Here is a 14,499-nt window from a genome sequence, read left to right on the forward strand (position 1 = left end):
ATTCATAATGAGGTGTTGCAAAATGCATGCTCTCTGCATATCTCGCTCGACTCACCCACCACCTGTATAAACAACAGTGCTATTGCGAAACGGTTCCAAGGAAAGACTCTTCCCGGGCTTGTCAGAATGAGGTCAGCGAACACTACTCTTTTTCTCTCTCGTTTTCCTCGTTCTCCCTGCCTCGCTCGACCCTGCTCTCTTAGTTGTTCTTTGTCCTTGTAGAGCACAGGAGGAATAAGGCCACTGGATCATCCTCAAGGCAGCTCTATCCACACACAGACTGTAAATGCATACTGCTGGGTGGAGATGCTCAATTATTTCCATAGTACATCTAATGACAGGACATTATTGTGCAACAAATGGGAATTTTAGTAGTTACAAAAGAAAAGTATTTAAGTAGCTAAAGGCAGAATTTACTTGGAGGACCCTTGGATCGTCTTGTAATGAGGATGGGAGGGTCACTTTATCCAAATTCTCACAGCATGACATCATCTGACCCCCCCCGATCATTTTACCCTGTCGCTGCACAAAAGCATGCTCAGGGACGTAAGAGGAGTTCACATGTATCATATGCTTGAAGTTGAGGAAGCAGCTAATCACACCGCCCCAACCAAACGCCGTGCTCCCAGAGGCACTGGTGGCGGACCGCGTCGTGTCTGGAACGCTGTAACAGGATCTCCAGAGAGGAGCACAAAATGGGTGCTTTGTGTCCAAGATTTGTCCAGACAAACTCCGATAAGGAAACCCAACAAGGGCGAGCCAAAGGAGCAGCCTCTGTGACTTGGGCAAATAACCTTTAATCTAGGTCATGCAGCCAGATAGCGTCCACGGCAGCGATAGCCTAACTGCCAGTGGTGATGTTAGCGCTGATGGGAGCAATAAAGAAAAGGTTAATGTGGCCCTTCCTATGATGGCTCATAAAAGTTTTGTTTTTAATGTAAATACAATTTCTCATGTGCCATTAGGCTAAATGGGAAGCTGACCTAATTATTAATGAGTTCTCCATTTGGTCAAAGTTGGGGTCGATTCCTCATATGGTCGTGCATAAAGTGTCTTTGGGAACGATGCAGCTGGTGGCATTTTTAAGAACCTCCTACACATTATTTTCAGAAAGGGCCAAACCTTAAACAAATACTGTTTGGTTAGTTCTGCACGTTGTGGCATTGGACTGATTGCAGCGGTGGCCCCGCTGAGACCAATTCTCTTGGCAGTCATAACAAGACCCATACACGTCTCCCCCCATAACTGCGGCCAGCCCCTGGGGCTGTGTCAGTCTCCTTCTGCCCACATCTCCGTGCACGTCCCAAAACGATCTACAGGGGAGGAGGTGGGGGGGCAGAACTGGTTCTGCTACACGGACCATATGTGTCGGCAGACCACAAAACGCTGAAGCCATTACTTGGCCCACTCTTGAAATTGAAAGCAGGAGCCAGTAACAGCAGCAGCAACAGCAGCAGCAAGAGCTGGTTTTGGCTGAGTGTATGGGGGCAGTGTTGGGAAAGCCCAGTCAGATGGTAGTGCTCATGCTGACTTGTTGACGGCAGCAGGCTGCAGACGGCTAATGTCTTGTTGTCATAGTGCCAGCTCCTCCCTCTCATGACTTCTCAGTGATGACGCTTGTCTGCTTCTCTCTGTTTCAAATTTGCTAATGCGTCTACATGTGTGTATGGTTATTGAATCCCTGAAACGGGCTAATAGAGATCTGCTAACAGTGCCTTTTGGATGCTGTAACAGTTCAATAGCAGACTTTTATAGGGGAAAAAAATTAATATAACAGAATATACGCGCAAGTGGGGTTGCCATGTTTAGCAGGACTGGTTCCAGTATTTTCCTGCAGTCATTCCAGCTAGAAATGGAAGCTTACCGAGTACAAGATTGCATTACACGCGCTGAAAAAGAGTATTTAAGCAACTCTGCAAGCAGCTCTTATATTAATGATGAAAAATCGCACAACAGCTGCCAAGTAATTCTGCTCTTGCGCTTGGCATTTAAAAAAAAAAAAAGAAAGAACAATATCTTTTCAGCATTAGTTAGCGGTCCCCCCTTTTTCTTAAATGTTCATGCTGCTGTGTACCGCACGTATCTAATGCATTAGTTCAGGGTATTGTTTTACTACCGCATACATTATGCATTGTAATTGTTGGTAATTTATGTACAAGACAGGATGATTTGTGGGAAATTTGCTTTTTTGAAATTTCTCATGTGAAAGACGCTGCGCTTGAGGCAGCTGGTTGATTTTATTAGTGATTTATTGCTCGCAGTTGGGTTTGTGCTTGAACATTAACAGGCTTTTTATTCACTGCGCTGTCTTTGCATCTGCATGCATGTTTGTCCTCCATTCTTGACTTAATTCCCATCAGCTGAGTTATGGTTCACTTACTCAACTGGGCCTCGTCCGGTGCCACTTGGTTTTAGGTATCATCTCGAGGCACCATGTTGGGGACGTAACACTGACGGACAAAATAACAGCCTTCTCCTCCCCCACTGATGCCTTTTTAGAGGTGGCACCCAGTTCTGTTGTGTGTGGCGTTTTGTAATGCATTTATTTATTTCTTTATTTGCTCAAACGGCGGGTGTTCGCAGGATAAGGGCTCACGCAGAAGACTTATCTTCAAGCGCGCGTCTGTCATCTGCCGCCGCAGACAGAGTGTTCTTTCATTCGCTCGAGTGAATGAGGGTTCACAGAGATTTAAGGGCCAGCATTGTTTGTGCTCTGCGATGCTTAATCACTTTTGATTGGACACCATATTAAAACTTGGGCTCTAGAAGGGAGAGAGGCTCTTCGTCTAGGACAAGTACCCGTGCTCCACAAGGGAAAAAAAAAAAAAAAAGGAGGAGCGCCGCCGCCTTGCTGGGTGGATGACGAGGACAAAGACACGCTGACAGAGTAAAGCCAAGAGATGGATGAGATGAAGATAGATGAGAGCGAAGGTCTTAAGCAAAGTGAAAGTTAACACTAAGTTAACAGTGCGACTTGCATAAGGCTTGCTGATTTTGTTCATCGAAAAATGCACGTGTTCAGCATTTGCAGCAGTTTTCAGCAATGAGTGTTTTGCAACAGTAGCATTAGAGGTTCTGCAGCTTTGCTTCCAGCGCCTTATCTTTGCTTGAGCTCAGCGAGTAAAGATGTCGACTTATTCCTAAAGTGCTTCACTTTCCCACACAGCCCCTGCACTCCATTTCACTGCAGCACTGATTACACGTAGTGTTTACATATTCCATAGAGCACTGTGACAGAGATAAACCTCTCCTGATGCTTATCCCCTGGCCACAATGTGGAAACCACTAAGATATAATGTAAACCAAAAGTCGCAGCTGCCCTTTCATGTCTCAAGTGCCAGTTCTGCGTGCTGAGCTAGACTTTTGAGAGCTTGGCTTTAAGTGGCATTGGTTAAATTGAAGTTAAAACCATCATACTTTTTTTTTCCTCCTTCTTTTTCTTCTTCTCCCTGGAAAGCTGCTTTCATAAGTGCATTTTCAGTCTTTTCACGTGGCATCGCTCAGAAATACAAGTATGGAGGTGTTTCAACTTAAAAGGTATTGCATTAAACATTTTAAACGTTTAGCCAGCTCCTTTTGCTTTATAATCAGATGTGAAAAGTTTGAGCCGCTCGTTCTGGTAAAGAACAGTGTTTGACATGCATCGTTTAGAGATTTGGGAGTGAATATTTGTAGCTAGGGATATGCATTTGATATGAAATGTGATTAATGATGCACACATCAGCGCAAGAGGGGAGTGTTCGCCATAAAGTAGGTTGTGGGATTATACAGAGGGCTGCACTCAGAGGACGTCTTGCCATTAATTGGCCTGTCTCTCCTGTGGCTCCAAGTATTGCTGTCGCTCTCCTCAGCAGACTGCAGTTTGTACACGTTATCACTCCTGAGGTCCTTCGCAGTAAATGTGTCACAGGGAAATTGTGCTGGCCTAAAAATACCCTCGCATCGTCTTGCATATGGAATTCTGAGTGTCTCAGGGCTCTCAGGACCCGGCGCCGTATTAGTCCGTATAGTCAGCGATGAAACCACTGCTGGAATCATCAGCTCATTAAAGGATCTTTCCATCTTCTTGAATTCAAGAAGCTTTGCATTCAAAGATTCCATTTAAACATTCATTCATAGTTGACATAAATGTGCCTCATATCCTTTACAGTTGGACTCCTGCATGTAGGGCTCGCCTCACCACCCTCTCACAGTCAGACACCAAGGGTAGACTTTAGAGAAGATGCTATGCCACAGTTGCCTGTGCTAACTAAGAGAAATGATATTGCAATCTTCTTTAATGATAGTGCTCTATGGCCGGTTTGTTATGTACCTCAGATCTTCTTTACGTGAACACCTCCATAGTCAAATAACTCTACAGTGAGTCTTAAACGGTCGTCGCTTGAACTTAAATGTGTAAAGGTGAATTTTCTCTTCACAGCTTTGACAGACTTGTGTACTCTTTGCTTTGCACTGACTCTAAGTTGTCCTCATAAATCTAATACTAATCCACCAAGTGCGAGCTCATCCCTCTTAATTTGTTTGCCCGCTTTACATCCATGGAGATGTTCTCCAGTGACATCTAAGCCATCACGTTGACAACCCCTAGTGGCGTCTAATACTCTGACTGATTCTCTTCTATAGCTGCTTTGATGCTCCCTTTTATTATGTTGGATGGGGCTATTTTTTCCCCTCCTCCTCTTGTTTACGAAAGAGGCCCTGATAAGGCCTTCAGTGCACAAAGCTGAACTTGCAGTCTGCTGCTTGGCCACTTGGGCAAAGCTGAGGCCTACTTTAATCAAGACATTAGAATGACCCACTTCATCTTATGCTAATTTGTTTTTTTTTTTGGTTTTTGTGGGGAAAATTAGCTCAGATTGACTCTGAAGAAATGTTTTTGGTCTGTTTAATAAGCTTATATCAAAGTAATAAATGTGCATTGAAGCAGGCTATGTAGACTTAATTCCTCTGTGTCTTTCTGCCGTTGTATACCAGGAATCCTGTTTCTCTAACTCTGTCACTGCATTGAATATTTTTGCTTCGCTATTTGTGTGAAAGCAGGCGTAAGCTGGTGTAAAGCATAGAAGTGGCCCTTTTACAAGGTGCTAATGGACTGCTAGTTCTTGAGGAAAAGCAAAGTGACCGATTCATTAATACCAGTGTTTACTACCTGTTGCCCTTTGACCTCTGTCAGTCATGGTGAACTCAAATACAAGTTGTTGTTGTTCCAGCTTAAGCACCGTGTTTGTCTTTATTGACATGTTGAGTCAAATCTCCAAATGTTTGTCATCACATATCTGTATCAAAAGGAAAAGTGGCACGTTATTATAACATCTCAAATAATCTGAATGACTGACCTTAAACTTTTCTGTGAAAGTGTCAGAAAAGTTTCTTTTTTTAGGCTGGACAAGCATGTTAAATTGGAGCCATGCCATGCGGATAATAGATTGGATTTTGAGTGACATCACCAGCTTCTTAAAGAAAATAAACAGATCTCTTCCCTTTATAACCGGAAAGGTTGTGGGCACAAGATCCAAAAAGCTAAATCATAAGCCCAGAATAAGGCTGTAAAATACACAAGCAATGGCAACGATATGCTACATAAGCTAACTAATGCTGATCTCAGAATCAAAACAGTCTGCTGGTCTCCTGTGCTCTCTGTTGCACTGTGTTTGTTTTGGAGCTGAGCAGAACAGCAGAGAGCAGAGGAGAACAGCAGAGACATGGGCTAGGTAAATGAAATATTAAATGCTAATAAATGAATTGTTTGATAAATATAACGTAATATGTTTGTTTTTCTTTTGCTTTCTGGGGGATCAGGTTTTTGGGTCATTTTTCTTTCACTTTCACTCTTGTCTTTTTATAAACATTGGGATTGGCAACTTTGGAAAAGAAAAAAAAATGAGGCACTGACATGAGTGCGTGGCCAAACCTGCTACCAAAACACTGAATGGAGAGGCTCAGATGACAACACAAAGAAAGTGACTACATTCTCTCCTAAGCATGCCATTACTCCTCTAAATCTCTGCAAAGGAAAGAGTTGTTACGTCTATATTAATGTTTGACTTGTAGGACCTTTGTGATCTTTTTCTCTTCCAATATGTTATGTAACATTATTATGTGATATCACGTCAGACTATAACCTTAGTTGAGGATGAGTGTTAATGAGTCAGTGCCTTTCACACAGTAAAAGTTAATATTTACCAAGAAAGTTGTATTTGTTCCACTTCTATCAAACTTGGATTAAAGTGTGCAAGCCTTGTGAATGTATTCCTTGAAAATGTTTCGTGGCCGAACTGTCCATGTAAGGCAGCTTTTGTAGTCTCCCTTCTTTCCAGCAATCATCCTCAGATGTATTTACTCAGGCTTGTTGTCTTTATGATTTCCTCTGGTGAAATGTTCGTAAATAGCGGTGGATAAAACGAGCGGTGATTTAGTGACCTCGTCACAATGCGCCCCGCTCCAACGGCCGCTTCCTACCTTTGTGTGGTCGAGGGCTCAGGGGTGCGGCAGCGGATACATGGCCCGAATCCCGGCAGGCTCCGAGGAGGGAAGGAAACCTGGTGTCAAAGGCGATCGCATGCCGCTTCTGTTATCCGAGCAACAGACACTAGCGGTTTGACTCTGCCGCAGATTGAATGCCCGGCTGAGATACTGTTGAATGGATGTATGATACGTTTGGCAACGCGTTTTTAGATATAACAAGTTTTTTGCGTTAATTGGAAACTTAAAATACGGCATTTCTCCAAAATGAAAGCAGCAATAGCAACAAGAGGGCAGAGTCCAGTGAAAAGCTTGTTGCATGTGGACTGCTACTGCATGATTTCTTTCTCCTGCTCCGCTCAGTACAGGCCTCTCCTGTAACCTTGAGAGAAGCCTGCGCAGGCCCCAAGTTCAACGAGTGCATGAGGCATATTTTCGCTGAGCGTGCTTGGACCGCCCCACTAAACCCCTCGACCGCCCCCACCCCCACCCGCCCCTCCCTCCTCACCATACATACAGCTTTTTTTTCCTCTCCTCCTCCTAAAGAGGACTCCCTGTAGGCCTTGCCTTTCACGGCGGCTGCAAAGGAAATATATTATGTGTAAAAAGAATTCCATATGGTGTCATATGATCTGTGTAATTCTCCCTGAAATGATAAAAAAAAGTCACCTTGCACTCACAATTGTGTCCCTTGTGAAAAGTTCTGTAGCTTCTATACTGCCCTGAAACATTCAGTCAACTTTTTTCAACCAGTCAAAACAAGTTTTTTAACATTTAATATATATTATACAACAATTAATGGTGACAAACAAGAGGAACTGCTAACAGTGATGTATTATTCAATAACAAAGTACCTGCTGGAAAGCAGCAGCTTAACCTGCTCAGCAGGGAGTTACTTGGGACCTGCTCAGTTTGATTTGATAACAAAAGCAAAACAGAAAAAAAAAAAAGCTATGCTTCCTTCTTCCTTGATAAACACCTGCAAATCAGTTGCAGCCAGTTTTCTGGAGGTGTGGTTGGAATCAGCTGTTATAGTTTACAGTGAGGCTGGCTGTGTTGGCTGAAGGGGGAGAGTCTGTGGCAGTCCTACGGGTAGGCTGTTCCAGGTAAGCCTTGCCAAGTTCAAGTGGCTTGGACCAAGCCCCACACCACAAATGGGAAGTGTTTCTGCAGGGCTGCCAACCTTGCTCGAGCTGCGACTGCAACAAGTCTGTTGTGCCGTCAGTGTCGGCAAAGAGATAGTGTTTTCTACATGCACATGCACATTCAAGCAGGCCCTCAGGAGGAAAAAAAAACGTTGGCAAGGTCGAGTGTATATATGTAGATGCTTGCCAGGAGGAGGATTACAGAGTCTGCTCCAATGGTGGCCCTTTGATATTCCTTCCAGTTCCCATGATGCAACTGTGGCTAGTGTCAGGAGAAATTTTTTTTATGACCTTTAAAGAGATTCCACAGCAAATTAGGTGCAATTACAGTTTGGAATAACTAAAATTCTTAAATAACTGTAGGCATAATATGGCATTAGTTTCTGTTTGTAATTTTTACCTTTTTAATTAGAATAAAATGATGAATTTGCAAGTTGATGATTCACCATATGCATTCGGTCTGACTAATTGTTAAAAAAAAAGGACGGATGAAAGGCAAAATGAGGACACCGAGGAGTTTGTAGGACCCCAGAAAGTGAAAACACCTTGAGGAAAACTTTCTGTGAATATAAAAACCACTTCATCAGCAATTATGAGGTAAAATGGGAAATGCTTGTGAGTGTGTGCACACTTTAGCCTGTTTTGTGTGTGAGTGCAGTTGTGTGCAGTTGTGATGGAATGATAGAGTTAAGTCAAATGCAAAGACGATCACGTTTCCAAAACTTGCTGCTCTTAAAAAAACATAAAGAAAACAGCCACGCTTGCCTTCCTAAGCTGAGCTATAATTTACCCCAACCCTGATTGCCCTCTCACCCACCCCTGATCTCAGTTAGTGAACTTTTGGCATCTCAGATAAAGTGGGAAAAAAACAAAACATGCTTGCACAAGTGGAAAGCAAGGGTTGCAGGAGCTGGCTGCAAGGCGAGTGTAAAGGCCCCTGTGGAGTGGCCCTGAGGGGACAAATGCTAGCAGGCTGAGGAAGTGGAGGAAGGAGTGCTGGGAGGCTTGTACAGGGTGGTGGGAGGCGGGTGGGTTACAAAGAAAAGCGGCAAAAGGGGAATTCCTGTTCCTGAACTGAAAAGTGATGGAAAATGTGACTGCTAGATCTTGCTCATGCCGCTCCATGTCAAAACAGCCGAGTGCTGCCGTCATCTGTGCAAATATTTCAAGAGATTATGGTTCGGGAGCCTCGTGGGAAAGGCTGAAGCAAAGAGGAAGGCCAGACTTAACTGAAAGCCTTTCCTTCTTAACTCTATCACAGCAAGAATATAATCACAAAACCACAATATATACGATACCTGCAAACAAACCTGCCAGGTGAGGCCCGATGACATTGTTCTGTGTATGATCCTAACAATTTGGCAGCAGCCCATTTTAAAAACAAAGGCCCTTTACATTTCTCTTCTACATAGCAAGACTGGGAGAAGCCTCACAATGCCTGGGGACACGGCAGGCTTGCGTGCCGGCTACACACAATTGTTTCAGACAGTACGCTCAGCATAACCACAGTTTACTATGTAAATATGATTTGTAATGTTTGAGTGCTCACTGTGATGATAATCTATTCCCGAAACCCTACAACGCTGCTGATGTAACATTCTCTAATCATGTGACCAAACACTGTGGCCACCTCTGTGGATGTCATGCCTCGCTGTAGCATTGTTTATGACTTTCAAAAACAGAATCTGAGATTAATTTAGCGCCTCTCCTCTTCCCACTGTAAGCTGGCGCTGCACAGCCAAACCACATGTTGTTATTGCTGCAGTGGCAGAGGGGGCTGCCTCAGCAGGCCTCAGTCACAGAGAACAGATTTGCTGTTTTGTTTTTTTTACTCGACTAAATGTGTAAGAGAGTTCTATCTTGCTTACTCATTTGAGTCTGTCTGGCTGTGAATATCTTGCTTAGCGTGCACTTAAGAGCGATTTATAACTTGTGGTGCAGCAAAGGGAGTAAACGGTTAAACCCGAAAGATCAGATTTGCATTTTGATCTCCTGTAAGACCCAGATGTTTAATCACGATTATGTGGCGCTTTGTTGTGGTAGCGGATAGGCTGTTGAAAGCACCGAGCCGCTGAATGTTTGTGTTTAAACCCTGCATCGGGGACCTGCAACCACAAAAGATGTTTTGCACCTTGACTGCTGTTAGTCGGATATCTCCAGACAGTCGGAGGGTCCACGAGGAGGTGAGGAGCTCCACTAACTCTGGATCACTGCCAAAGCTTTGACCTTGTGGCGGGCAAGGAGCTGTCACTCCCTTTTGAGTTACGTGAGAATCTGTTTTATGACGCTGTTTAATTTAAACCACTGCTCTGCATCTGACCGTGGCTCACCGAGTAAGAATTTAAGCGGTGCAGCGTTTCCACAAGAATCGCTTTTCTTTGCAAGAGTAGTGGTTTTGTGAAATCACTCCTATAATTTCCCTCACTCCCCCTAATAGCTTCATTCAATGGTCTTGTGCCAGTGGAGACACCGAAACCCCATTCCCCCAACTCACCCTCTTGCCCCCGAGCCTTGATCCCCACGGCTGCTTTGATTCGGACCAGCTCTGATGGGGCTGAGGGGTGGGGGCTCTGAAAGCACCGTCCTCCAGCCTCATTAAAAGGAAAGGAGGGGTTTTACTGACCATGCAGCATGCAGCCGGTTTTTAAACCACCAACAAACTCCTCAGTTCCCCTGCTGCAACTGAGCATTCTTTGGAGTGTTGAGAGAATGAGAGACATCTTTCTGTCATTGTTGCACTATTTAGAGTGAGACATTCAAGAAAGGTGTAAGCATTATTAAGCCTCGGGTTCTCATAGAGAGCTTAGCCCATGTGGTGTTTAAGTGAAATCTAAGTATCTAAAAGTTGGATGAAGAGGACAAATGCAAACCATGATTCAGAGTTTGATTGGTGCCAAAGGCACCGAGCCCTCTACCCATGATCCATGTCTGAGTAATAGATCAGGAGACATGATGATGCAGCAGCACAGTAGCTGGGATTGTAAAGAAGAAAGCCCCATTTGCACCTGCCGCTTCATTCCCTACTGGAGTTGTAATGGCAAATATAAACTGGCTCGACATCTGTTGGCAATGTCAGTAGTCTGTTTTTATGCTTGTAATGACACATTAAACTCTGTGGTTGTCCCCCCCACCTCCTTCTCCACCCTGTGTCCCGTTCCAAGGGAGCAGTGCCAGCAAAATCGTCTGAATGAGTGCACGCTTTGTTTTCCTTGTCTGTTTTGGGCCAAGATCTGGTCTTAGATGTGGTGGCATTCTATGATCGGATAATTCCTTCCACGTCCCCACTTTAAGGTGTGTGTGGGCATGTGTGTTTGTGTGTGTTTTACTGCCGCTTGCTTGGCAGACCTCAGGGAGTGCAAACAGTGGCAATGGGTGGCCAGCTGGAGGAGAGCCATTTTGCCCTGTTAGGGAGCACCCAGTCACCCTGACGCGGCCCTCGCCAGTGGGAAGTCCTCTTGGCTGAGGCCTGATGTCGTCGTAAGCGCTGACAATCACCGACACGTCACTGGCAGAGGCAGAAACGGGCACAGAGAGTTGCCCAGGCCTGAGTGAAAATTTGTTACCCAAAGGAAAAATTCTTTCACATGAATCACTTTTGAATTCAAAGTGCTCGTACAGATTGGCACATTGATTTTCATTTGAATTACCAGTCAAATAAAGCAGTATTTTGCATGTGTGTTTGCTTCAGGGATAAGGCCTTCAGGGTTTGGTGGTTGGTGCAAGATAAAGATGTAGGTAGCATTGCTTTTCCTAACTGTACTGCCTTATCAGTGCAGACCAGAGCAACATCAATTACATTAATAAAACAACATGTTGTGCATGGATCAGTCTAACTGAGCCAGCTACAAGTTAGAAATCTGGCAGCGTTTTCCCAAAGTTTTCTTTTATACGTTTTTGAAAATAAACCATAAAAGTGTGATACTTCTTAACTCTGTGTGTGTGTGTGTGTGTGTGTGTGTGTGTGTGTGTGTGTGTGTGTGTGTGTGTGTCTGTCGAAGTTGAATGGAAGTAAAGCGGAGTTAAACCTCGTTAGTAGCACAACCAAGCTGTCCCTGAACTATGATCTGTTGGCCAACTTGTCTCTCTTGGGAGAGTGGGGAAATTCCCAGACCCCTAAACACCCCCGCCATCTCTCATTCCCTCTGTCCCTCCTCCCTCCGGACCAGTCGAGACGTGCAGGTTTGAACCCTCTATGTGTTTCTGGCCTCCAATGCCCATTGCCACTCAAGCAGCAGGGGTCCGGTGCATTTGTCTCATAATTATCCGACTGGATAGGGGGGTTCTAAAGATGAAAGAGACGAATCACAGAGCTCCTCTGTCAAAGGTCTGTCTGCCTGGCTGGGGGGTTTTGGATCTATCTCCCTTGTCCTCTCTCTCTTTCGTGGCATCCAACGCCCGCCCCACCGCCACCTCTACTCCATCACACACACACAGAGTCTTGCTTTTCCTCAAGAGCTGCCTCCACAGAGCATATTCACCAACAGTGAACGCTCGTGCACAGCCCCCCCTTCTACTAGCCACCCCGCTGATTCATTCACAACTACAAAACTGCAGAAATACCCCCCACCCTCACATCCTGAAAGACTTCAGACTTTCTCCTCTCTTTTTTTTTTCCTCACCCCCTCACAAGCTCCACCCACCAACCATCAGCTAGCCGCCTACCTCACCCATTTGCCCCCCCTTACTCCTCCTCCTCTCCCTCATCCGCCTCCCCTTTTTCTCCTCTGCACCCTCCCTGCAACCACTTTCTCCTTCTTCTCCTCTTAACTACTGGCTAGGAGTTAATGGACTGTTTTGGCTAGTCTCCAGACGGTGAGTGTCACCTCATTAGCCTATAGCGGCTCGCTCCCAGACTGCTCCTTGTGTGTGTATGTGTATAGGAGGAGGACTACAACGACGGAATGTCATTGGTCTGCCCCCCCCCCCCCCCCCCAAACGTCCCACCACACACCCCTCTTACCCTCTTCCTCTCCCCTTCCCACCACTACAATGAATGAGAAAACACGCATGCATAATTAAATCTATAGTCTCGTCCTCACTCCACCCTCCTTCCCCTCCTTCCTCCACAGACGTGCATTTAAGGGGAGAAAAAAAAAGCTCCTGCTTGGAAGTTTGCCACCGTGGAAAAATAGCAGTGTCTTCGAACCAGAGAGATGTGGCCAACCTTGCACCCTTGTATGGGCCCATTCTTCTTCTTTCTTTTTTTTTTACCCCCAGCTCGCCGAATGGCAGGGTGGCAACAGCGGGCAAATGTAAATGCCACCCGGTCCTGCCAGTCAATTACACCGCAACAAAGCTAATTGTTTGTTTGGTGCATAGCAAAAAAGATGCAGCGTTGGCCATTGATTGGCCCTTTGTCTCACGCACAGATGCAGCGCTCTCTTTTTCTCACAGTCTGGACCTGATGGTCGTTTAAGTTGTGGATGATGACGAGACCACACTTTTGGAAAATCAGTTAATCCACGTTTAAACAATTTTTGGTCCAAGATCTGATGATTGCTTTCATTATCAGTGAATCTGTTAATTATTTTCTGACTAGCAGATTATTTAGTTTACATAATCAGATATTAGTCCGAAACACTGATTAGAATCTGCGGGAGCTCAAACTTAAGCCTTCACATTGTTTGTTTTGACTTATCAACAGTCACCCGTTCAAAATGTTCAATTTACAAAGATTTGAGGGGCGAGAAAAGTTGCATATCTTCACATTTTAGAAGCTGATACCAAAAAAAAGAAAAAATTGTTGCTTGAGAAATGATTAAAAAAAAAAGGTTGATTGATTTAAGTGGTTTCAGCACAAACAGCTTTCATAAATACATTTGCGCATACTTCTAAGACAGTGTCAGGGTTGTCGGAGGTGAAAAGTTTTGGCTGCAAACGATCTTTTTTAAAGCGTCAGGAACAGAGAAAAAGCAGATTTTCGTGAAAGGAAAAGAAAAGAAAAAGGAATGTCGTGTAAAAAGTGAAAGGAAAGTCCAATTTGTGAGGAAAGGGTGAACTGGAAGAGAGCGAAAGGAGCTGGAAACATTAAGTGGGGCACAGTGTGCTGACTGGAGACCAGCCTGCTCATTTTTCATTGGACAGATGAGCCACTGTGCCGCGTCGCTGTGTAGCGTAGTTCGTCTGCAGCCCAGTTTGCCGATTGCATCGTTCGCACAGCACACATCGGCTTCCCGCAGGATGTGGCATGCGTACCCCTATTTGTACACACGTGTATGTCATAGCGTGCGGATGACTGTAAATGCATGCGATTTGTGCGTCCGCACAGAGGTGGGTAAACTTTATTTCGCAGCTCAAAAGGTGGGGAAGTTGAATTTTAGATGGATTAACCCTCATCTGCATCCTTAGTTGTATAGCTGCGTATCCTTTTGAGCTTGCCAGGTTCTTCCTTCTCCTCTCCTGGGCCGGTGTGGCTAATGATCCGTCAGGCCATTCAGTCCCTTGTTCAAGGCCCACTCGCCACTGAATACACTCCCTCCCCGTCCACACTGTTTGGTGACCTCAATGAGGAGCCTGTTGTCCTCCCGGCTCAGTTAAAATGCTCTCCTCTTTTCACTGCCGTGAGAGTTTACCGAGGAGAAGGCACAGAGACTCGGCCAAGAGAAAGAGGGCCTGCTCTTCACCGGCATTAGTATGCAACGATTAGAAACAAACACACAAACTGATGATCCGCGCACGCATGGGCATACACACTGAGGCGGCAGCGGCCGTGAGCGTGCACTCCATTGAGAGACGGGCACAGAGAGATACAAATGAGCTGGGTCACACACAAAATCAGCCGTGCGCACACACACACTGTATGGCTTCTCATTGTTCTTGTCTGGGCTGGGATCCCACTTGATTCCATAAGTCTCAAAACCCTGACAGACCTACTGTGTGCGTGTGTGTGTGT

General features: G+C 45.1%; 1 protein-coding gene across 9 annotated transcripts in view; it reads left to right on the plus strand.

Moving 5' to 3' along the window:
• Positions 1-14,499, plus strand: part of LOC146580427 (nuclear factor 1 B-type-like) — a 68,416-nt gene that overhangs the window by 22,057 nt on the left and 31,860 nt on the right. The gene's annotated exons all lie outside the window — the stretch shown is intronic.

The sequence above is a fragment of the Mchenga conophoros genome, linkage group LG3 (assembly GCF_057382185.1).
Source record: "Mchenga conophoros isolate Kocher_MC1m ecotype Shallow Benthic linkage group LG3, M_conophoros_male_GT1.1, whole genome shotgun sequence".
Classification (NCBI taxonomy): domain Eukaryota; kingdom Metazoa; phylum Chordata; class Actinopteri; order Cichliformes; family Cichlidae; genus Mchenga; species Mchenga conophoros.